Source organism: Lepidochelys kempii, chromosome 10, assembly GCF_965140285.1.
Source record: "Lepidochelys kempii isolate rLepKem1 chromosome 10, rLepKem1.hap1, whole genome shotgun sequence".
Taxonomy (NCBI): Eukaryota; Metazoa; Chordata; order Testudines; family Cheloniidae; genus Lepidochelys; species Lepidochelys kempii.
In genome coordinates this window covers 16,241,342-16,251,238 of record NC_136389.1, presented here as the reverse complement: position 1 = coordinate 16,251,238, position 9,897 = coordinate 16,241,342, and positions in this window count along the sequence as shown.

Here is a 9,897-nt window from a genome sequence, read left to right as displayed (position 1 = left end):
TCCCGAGCGCTGCCGCAACTTCGTTAGTGTTCGGCAACACGTGATTCACAGCGGGCTCGGCTTCGGCCATCTTCGGCACGGCTCGGTGTCCCTTCCCTTACCTCAGACTCGGAGCGGCCGCCATGTTTGTGCTACTAACCTAGTCAGGGAATGGGGGGGAGGGGAAGAACTCGTCTCTTGCTCTTGCCTCAGCCTCCTCATGAGCACAGAAGGCCTTAGTGTGACCACTGGTATTTGTCCGGTCGTAGTGCAACATGGGGACCCTCTCTGCTATGGGACCCTCTCTGGGTGAGACAGTCACCGTGTCAGGGCATCATAGCTCCGCTAGGGTTGCCAGTTTTTGTTGGATGTATTCCTGGAGATTTCGACACATGACATAATCTTTCATTAAAGATTAATCTTTAATTCCTGGAGATTCCAGGCCAATCCTGGAGGCTTTGGCAACCCTAATCTCACCATAAGGCCTACACACTTGCACACACACCTCTATTACAAGGGAGTCTTTTCCATCATGCTTCTTGTAATGTGATGTGGTGTCATATCCTGACATAGTGCAACAAGTCACCACCCTCCCTGTCATGAAAGCCCTAGGGCAGGGGTCCCCAACGCGGTGCCCGCAGGTGCAATGGCACCCGCCGGGGCAGTTGTATGCACCCCCAGGACACCACACGGCCACCTGAGAACCGCCCGCCCAAATGCCTCTGAGAAGCGTTGCCGTTTCCTGGCGGCAAGGCTTCTTTCCGCTGCCGCTTCTCAACGGCTTTTTGGCGGCAGGGTGTTTGGCGCCCGCCACAGTCTGTTGGGAATAGGAATGTGCTATTCCCACAGAAAGGTTGGGGACCACTGCCCTAAGGGAATCCCTTTATCAGGTGGGTTATTGCTAGGGTTGCCAACCCTCCAGGATTGGTCTGGAGTCTCCCATAATTGGCGTTGATCTCCCAGTGACTATTGAAAGCAATCCGGAAGATTTTAATAGGATATTTTAAGAAAATGACATTACATCATGTTGGGGAAAAATGTCTCCCAGAATCGCTTCAGTCAGAGTTGGCAACCCTAGTCATTGCGCCTCAATGTGAGGTGACTGTCATGTCAAAACTGCACCTCATGAACAAAAAGCAACCTCATGACATTACATCATGATGCTGTGACATTGATTTATGTCACAACATAACATCACACCACAAAGTCACATGAGACATTATCACGTTACATTTTTCTCCTTTTATACATCTGTTAAGAGTTGAGTTAAAAGGCTGTTAACAAAAAATATACAGACGAAAATCCCAAGCATTTTAAACAGTCTGACTACAAAGCCTTTCCCCTCTCAATTGCTTTGGTTTCAGTCTCTTGCAATAACATCATCCTTTTAGCTCTCCAGTGCTCCAGAGGGACCTTCAGCAATAACAGGGAAGTCAAATCCTGATGGACCTGATTCTCCATTGCCCTACAGCCCCTTCCAGCCATTTCAGCAGATGGAGAAGTCACAAAAGGACAGAAGTGTGGCCAGAGTGCTACCGTTCTCCAGCTATTCTTAGCTGCTGCAACAGCCTCTAGAGGCTATAGGGGCAGCTGAGCATAAATTAGCACAGATCTCAGGCTACTAGTGTTAAGCAGGCCTGTGGATAGTCCCAGAACATGGGACTAGCAGAAGTGCAAAGATCATGTACAGCCACCTTTGCTCTCCTCCCACACTTCCTGTGCTGAGTGTAGCTCATCCAGAATGAATAATTAGATCCAATGTCTAATGTGAAAAACAGAAACAACAAATGTAAAGAATCTAAACACAACAACTTTTAAAGTCTTCTTTATATATTTAATAATAATAAAAATACAAACTCTACTTTTCCTTTGCACGTTTACCTTTATTCTTTTTGTTTACTCCTGTGATTAGATTGTAATTTTATTTTCTTCACAGTTATGTTTATGGCACCTGACTGCCATGACAAAACATGAAATGACTTCAATAGGATAAAAAGACAAGGAAAGAGGTTGCCATGGAGAAAGCATTTGCTTTAGCGCAAATTATTATTATGGTCCTGTCAGAAGGCAACCCAAATCTTTATCCACATCTTCTTTTCAAAGTCTCTCCACCGGATTATTTGAGGATCAATTTTTTTTTAATGACATCTACAAATAAATAAGTTAAAACTAATTTAAGGCATTTTTAAATTTTGTTATTAATTTATTTTAAATGTGTAGTCTGATATTTATACCACAAAAATTTTAGATATATATTTAACTTAAGCCATTAAAACAATCATTCAGTATTGGATGGATTCCATATAATTTAATCAAGAACAATTGATCCATTCCATCTTTTTAGCATGTATTTGTAAAATTTTATTGTATCAATGTGATAAGATGGAATCATCTGGAATGAATGGAAACTCTGCATTTGGAATCATAGCTGAATATCTCCATTAACCTAATTATCCTATGAATACTGTATAAGGCAGATCCTTTCTGGGGTTTTTTTTCTGTTCCTTTGGGTACATTAGGGATTGTTTGTTACTGAATTGTAATATCTCTTTACCCATGTTATTTATTTTATTTTTATTCTTTATTCTTCTATTTTTATTTTTCTAAAATGCAAAAAGCTTTTTAAATATAGAAATAAATAATTTATAGAGTGCTGTACATTTACACAGTTCTTTGTAGACAAGTTTTTTGTCCTGAGGATGAGAAGAGTGAGGGACGGGCCAAGGGGACAGATTGAAGGGTTAGAACCTGACAATACGCTCAAAATCTCAGAATCAGATGACAGGATGAAGGAGGTGAAGACAGTGTGGAGGAGAGAGAAGTTTTAAATGAATGAATTAACAAACATAAAAGTACCTGATAATCTGCGAACGTGGACATTTACAGTAATATGTATAGAATGTGTAGTTACAAACATAGTATTGTACATATAGTAGTTATGTGAAAAAGTAATGGTGGTACTGTGAATCCTTAAAATCCCTCCACATTCTGATAATATCATGAACCATATGCCTGAGGCTTGTCTCAGAGCCTTAATATTGATTTATAATCCGGTAACCATCTCTCCTCATCCGTTACATTTTTCAAAAATATTAAAAAGAAATTCTTAGACATGAAGAGGAAGTTGTTCAAAATGTTTCAGGTACTGTGTGAATTTCTATTGTGCCGGCACTACACAGCATGATTATGTGGGCAGGGAGCGGCAGGATAATCATACTGATGCAATACTGGAAAGTTTTACACATTATGACAGAGTATCAGGATTATGGAGATAATTTGCATTTTGATTGCATCTTTAATCCAAGAATCTCCCCATGCTTTCATGCAAATTAGTTAATTAATAAAGCCATCCCAGGTCAAGTCCTAAGTATATACATTTTTAACTCAATTGTATTTATTTATTTTACAAAAATAGTTTAAAGAATTTTCTCTCACTGGAGTAGCAAAAAAATTGAATTTGTAGGTACTTTTCAGTCACATGATAGTTAAAACAAATGGCTTGCTTAAATACAGTGCAATTAGGACTTAATTCTGTGTTCGTTTAAGTCAATATCAAAACCCGCATTGACTTTAACGGGGCAAGGTCAGGGCCTTGTTCCTCAGAGAAAGAAATATGTGATCACAAGACTAGGTGTTCAGGAATCTATTCCTGGGTTCTAGTTCAGGCTATGATATTGGCTTCCTCAGTGGCCTAGGACAAGTCACCAGCCTCTCTGCCTCAGTTTTCCCAAGCTCTGGCAGCGGGGCTCAAGCGGTGCTTTAAAGGACCTGGGGCTCCCCGCAGTGGCCGGAGCCCCTGGTCCTTTAAATCACCGCCAGAGCCCTGCCGGAGCCCTGCCACCTGAGCCCTGCTGCCGGAGCCCCAGGGTAGTGGCAGCAGGGCTCCGGCGGTGATTTAAAGTGCCAGGGGCTCCAGCTGCTGCGGGGAGCCCCGGGTCCTTTAAAGCACCGCCCGAGCCCCGCTGCCGGAGCTTGGGAAAACTGAGGCAGAGAGGCTGGTGACTTGTCCTAGGCCACTGAGGAAGCCAATATCATAGCATAGGTTCCTGAACACCTAGTCATTTTAGTTCCCCTTTTCTAATGCCAGTATATCTGTTTTTGAGATGAGGGGACCACATCTGTACGCAGTATTCAAGATGTGGGTGCGCCATGGATTATATAAGGGCAACAAGATATTCTCTGTCTTATTCTCTAACCCTTTTTTAATGATTCCTAACATCCAGTTTGCTTTTTTGACTGTCGCTGCACACTGCGTGGACGTTTTCACGATGACTCCAAAATCTTTCTCCTGATTAGTTATAGCTAAATTAACCCCCATCATATTGTATGTATAGTTGGGGTTATTTTTTCCAATGTGCATTGCTTTACATTTATCCACATTAAATTTCATTTGCCATTTTGTTGCCCAATCACTTAGTTTTGTGAGATCTTTTTGAAGTTCTTCACAGTCTATTTTGGTCTTAACTATCTTGAGCGGTTTAGTATAATCTGCAAACTGCCACCTCACTGTTTACCCCTTTCTCCAGATCATTTATGAATAAGTTGAATAGGATTGGTCCTAGGACTGACCCTTGGGGAACACCACTAGTTACCCCTCTCCATTCTGAAAATTTACCATTTATTCCTACCCTTTGTTCCCTGTCTTTTAACCAGTTCTCAATCCATGAAAGGATCTTCCCTCTTATCCCATGACAATTTAACTCTGAGGAAGGAAGTCACAACATCAACAAACAGGCTACACGATCCATTAACCAGTCTCCCTGCACCTTGCTGCTGGTAAGAAGCCACGTATCAGCAACACCACCATCTGGCTCCTTGGCTGTGGTTCCAACTTGTATTTCATAAGAGCCCAGATGACTATGAGAGCTGAAGCATTTGTTAACTTCCTATTACTTTAAAGATCTTACTTTCTCCTTTTTCTGTTTTGGAGTTGTGTTTTTATTATCTGGAAGACATCCCAGCCTTTTATCCTTTAAGTTTAGGATGTGAAAGTGTGGCTCTGTATGTGTGTGTGTGTATGAGCACAGGAAATGTCCCCATGAGGAAAGAACCAGAAAGCAAGTTGCCCAGGTTTTAACAAGCCTAACCTCTGCTGTATACCATACTTGCTCCATATTTTGTGTAAGTTATTCTAATTTATTTTTGTTACCATAGAGCCTTGGAGCCCTAGTCAGGGACCAGGTCCCCACTGTGGTAGGCATGGTACAAACACAGAACAAAAGGACAGTTACTGCCCCAAAGATCTTACAATCTAAATATAACACAAGAGACAACAGATGGTGTGATGGGATATAAAGTCCTTACTATTACTGAGAGGGTTATTAGCCCCTCTGCTGGCACCTGGAGATTGTGTAAAGTAGGTCAATTAGCAGGTTCACTTGGAAAGAAGTCAGATTTCCTTAGAAGGAGTGAGAATGATCAGGGTTAAAGAGAAGACCTAGGAGCAAGTGTTGTTTTCTTGCTGAAACTGAGCTGATAGAAGTCAGGAGAGAAGAGAATTAGAAAAAGTAATAGGAAGTGAGTTAACTTAGCTCCTGGAGTGGGTCTCAAAATTGGGATAGGATTTCAGGGATGTAGACTTGGGGTGTTGGTAGTGGGGATGCTGAGAGCCATTGAACTAAACTGTAAATCTTGTATATGATGGAAATGACTTCAAGCCAGGGGGTGTGGCAGCACTCTCAGCACCCCTAGTTCCTGCACCTATAGTTGGTATTCAGCTAAGGAGTAGTGTACTGGAGAGACTTGTGAAGGAATAAAGCTCAAGTCTGGGGAAGGTGATAGGGGTGTAAGCTTATATTTTTGGCTTAGAAGTTCTTGGAGAACTCTAAGGAGGAATCCAGTAAGCTATGTCCCTGAAGGAAGGGAAGCCTGAGATCTTGGAGAGTCTGAAAAGAATGCAGGCACACATGAACCGTGGAAGGGGCTATTGGAGAAGCCTCTAGTTGACCAAGTTAAGAAGCAGCGCAGGTAAGAAGTAGCAGGACTGAACAGACAGACTTTGCCTACTTGTTATAGGGTCCTTGGGCTAGAACCCAGAGAAAAGGGAAGGCCTAGTTTCTTCTACTGGCCACTGGAAGAGATGATGTAAAGACCCTGCAGTTTGGGGATGGAAAGACTACTGAGTTGGGACTTACCTCAAAGATTCAGCTTGAGGCTGCAAGACTACTGGTTTTTGGACTTTCTGTCCCCTCTGAAAAGAGGAAACAAATAGTGAACTGACTGGAGGACTGCTGCAGGGTTGGAGTACCTGTCTGTGGGATGCTAGTTTGAGAGAGCTACATTATGCCTAGCTTTGAGAGGATATACCAGCAATGAGTACATTTTCCTACAGATAGATAAATACAAGAAAACAATACAACAACCTTGGTCAGCAAGATAGGCTGCTAGTGTGTTGACACCACAGCCTAACTTTTGTCAATTTTTTTTTTTAGAAATCATAGAAGAGGTGATTTTATTTTGTTTTAAGGAGTGGTTTGAAGGAAAATAATGAAGTAGCTTTGAGGATGTTTATGGGGTGCTCCTTCTGAGAATGACGGGCAGCAAGGGAAAAAGCACATTTAACAAGTGAGTGATGGAGGTTTTGGCATCATTGAATCAGAAGTGGGGGTCAGCATTTTGATACTGAATGAGAGAAGATGGATAAGGTAAGGATAAACTGTGGAGGGTCTGGAAAGTGGAGACAAGCAGCTTATGTTTGATGTGAAAAGAGGGGAAATGACATGCTCAAACAGATGGACTAGGAAAACTAACTTTCCTAAGAAATATAAAGCTGTCATTGGTAAACTGTCAAACAAGAGTTGCCAGACTTCTGCTTCTCAGTGTTCTGTTAAGATCTACATCAGTGCTTCTCAAGCTATCTGATGTGGGTGACCAGCCATTTTTTTTCCCAATGTGCGTACAGACTGGCAGCCGATGGCGCGCAGACCGGCACTGGTTTGTGGACCACCACTTTGAGTAGCACTGGTCTACATTATATCTGCAGGATAGTGTGTGGTCAGCAGGGAGATAAAGAGCTAGCTAACATGCAAAAATTTAAACTAGAGGAAGCTTTGATTGGCTTTGAGGTTGTAGTTTAGACACTTACCCAATAATTTGTTTTCAGCCTCCAAATATTTAACCTGCTCCAAGTCCTGGTTTGACAGTCTGATAAAGTTATTTAGTTGGGGTTTAGAAACAAATGGACAGCCACCTCCTTAGATTCCTTTTTTGGATTTATAAGGATTAATCTGATTTGATAGATTCCAATATTGATAACCTGTTAGTTTGAACTTGACAAATGTATTGTTGGATTCATAGTTTAGTAGTGATGCTGTCTTGATCTTTTGGTTTAATAGTCTTAATAAAATGTATAAATGATGGTCATAATGCTTTCAGTAAGCAATATGGGCTATTGAGAATCTGGGCAGATATCAACCTAAAAGTTTAACTGGCTTCCCTAAATTAACCTTTAGTTTGCACACTGCAGTACAATTAAATAACTGAAAACTTAAGTATCTTGGGGCAGCAGGAAACAATGAACTTGATAGACTTGGGAGACTCGAAGTATTGCGTCAATCAATGGTTCTCAACCAGGGATCTGGGGCCGCCCTGGGGAGCCACGAGCAGGTTTCCGGGGGGCTACCAAGCAGGGCCAGCATTAGACTCCCTGCGGTCCAGGGTAGAAAGCCAAAGCCCCACTGCATGGAGTTGAAGCCCAGGGCCCTGAGCCCCACCACCCACGGCTGAAGCCGAAGCCTGAGCAATATAGCTTAATGGGGGGGGGCCCTGCGGCACGGGGTCCCAGGCAATTGTGCTGCTTGCTACCCCAACCATGGCGCTGGCTTTTATATGCAGAAAACCAGTTATGGTGCCACAGCCTGACTGTGGAGTTTTTACAGCATTTGGGGGGAGGGGCTCAGAGAAAAAGGTTGAGAACCCCAGTGCTAAATCACATTTTTAATTAGTTGATGTCGAGGTTGTGTCTAGGACTACACAGGAGGTGGGTGGCTAAGAGAGAAGGAGTTTCCCCTCACTTTAGCCCCAGCACAAAAGCTAGGCACTATTTCAGCCTTGTCTTCTAGTACACAAGAACAGGAACTCTAGTGCCAATGGGGCACTTAAAATACATATGTGGAGAGGACAATGACATGATCTCACTCCTTGCAGGCAAAGGCTATGCATACTGGATCCTACAAAAATATGTAGCAGAAATAATGAATATACCTTCAGTCTAGGGTTGCCAGGTGTCTGTTTTTTCACCAGAATGCCTGGTTGAAAAGGGACCTTGGTGGCTCCGGTCAGCACCACTGACCAGGCTGTTAAAAGTCTAGTTGGCGGGGCCGGTAGGCTCCCTACCTGGCTCCGGGCAGGTCCCCAGAAGTGATGACATGTTCCTTGGCTCCTAGGTGGAGGTGTGGCCAGGGGGGCTGTGTGTGCTGCCCTTGCCCCGAGCACTGGCTTTGCAGCTCCCATTGGCTAGGAATCATGTTCAATGGGAGCTGTGGGGGTGACACCTGGCCTGGCTGTCCCTGTGCCTAGGAACTGAGGGACATGTCGCTGCTTCCAGGGAGCCTTCTGAGGTAAGTACCACCTGGAGTCCGCACCCCTTACCCTCTCCTGCACTGAAACTCCCTTCTGAGCTCCCTCCCGCATCCAAACTCTGTCCCAGATCCTGCATCCCAACCCTCTTCCCAGCCCTGAGCCCCATCCTGCACTCTGAACCCCTCATTTCTGGCCCTGCCCTGGAGCCTGCATCCCCAACCCAGAGCCCATACCCTTGCCCACACTCCAACCCCCTGTCTCAGCCCAGAGCTGCCTCCCACACTGCAAACCCCACTGCTCCAGCCTGGAGCCCCCTCCTACACCTCAAACTCTTCATCCCTGCTCCACTCCAGAGCTGGCACCCGAGCATGGAGCCCCCTCCTTTCTGGCCCCACCTTGGAGCCCTCACCCTCACCCCCACCCATACCCCAACCCCTAGCCCAGTGAAAATGAGCAAGGGACTGGGGGAGGGGGATGGAGTAGCAGGGGCAGGGCCGCAGAGAAGGGGCAGAGTGCGGACAGGGCCTAGGGGAAGAGGCGGGGCAAGGGTGTTCGGTTTTGTGCAATTAGAAAGTTGGTAAGTAACCCTAGCTTTCACTGCTTACAGAAGTGCCCATCCTTGGGCCTAGTCCAGTGACTGATCCAGTTGCTAGCTTAGACCAGTCCAGGTTATGTTCCATGCTGCCCCATCTAGTTCTGTGCCAATGCCAGTCACAGGTCAGACCAGAGGATTCTGCTCACCACCTGAAGAAGCTGCTTCTAATAGAATCACAGAATCATAGAATATCAGGGTTGGAAGGGACCTCAGGAGATCATCTAGTCCAACCCCCTGCTCAAAGCAGGACCAATCCCCAATTTTTGCCCCAGATCCCTAAATGGCCCCCTCAAGGATTGAACTCACAACCCTGGGTTTAGCAGGCTAATGCTCAAACCACTGAGCTATCCCACCCCCCAATACTTTACCTGTAACAACATGGAACTGCTCAAAAAGTCTAAGGGCTGCCTGCCTGCAGTCATGTAATTCAGAAAGGGTCTAGACTTTTTCCACTGGGGAAGAGAAGTGCAAAGGGAAAGGTCTGTGGGTCCCTGCCTGTCTGTGCCTGCCTGAAAGGACTTGAGGCTGACACTGAGTTTTTCTTGGGCTTAGGATCCCCTTTTTCTTTGTTTCGTAGACAGTAACTTTGCCACAACTTAGCCTAAATATTTCCCCCTCTGGCAATAAAGGCTAGTACTTTGTTTCCTGCATTGGGCTCATACTGATTGCCGTTACAGATGCATGCAGAGATGTTACCTAGGTGCTCTCCCCTACACTGAAAACATTGACTGGCCAAAACAGTGTTATGAACAAAAGCGTAGATCAACCTGGGAATATATTCAGTCCTCTTGGGATTGCTATAT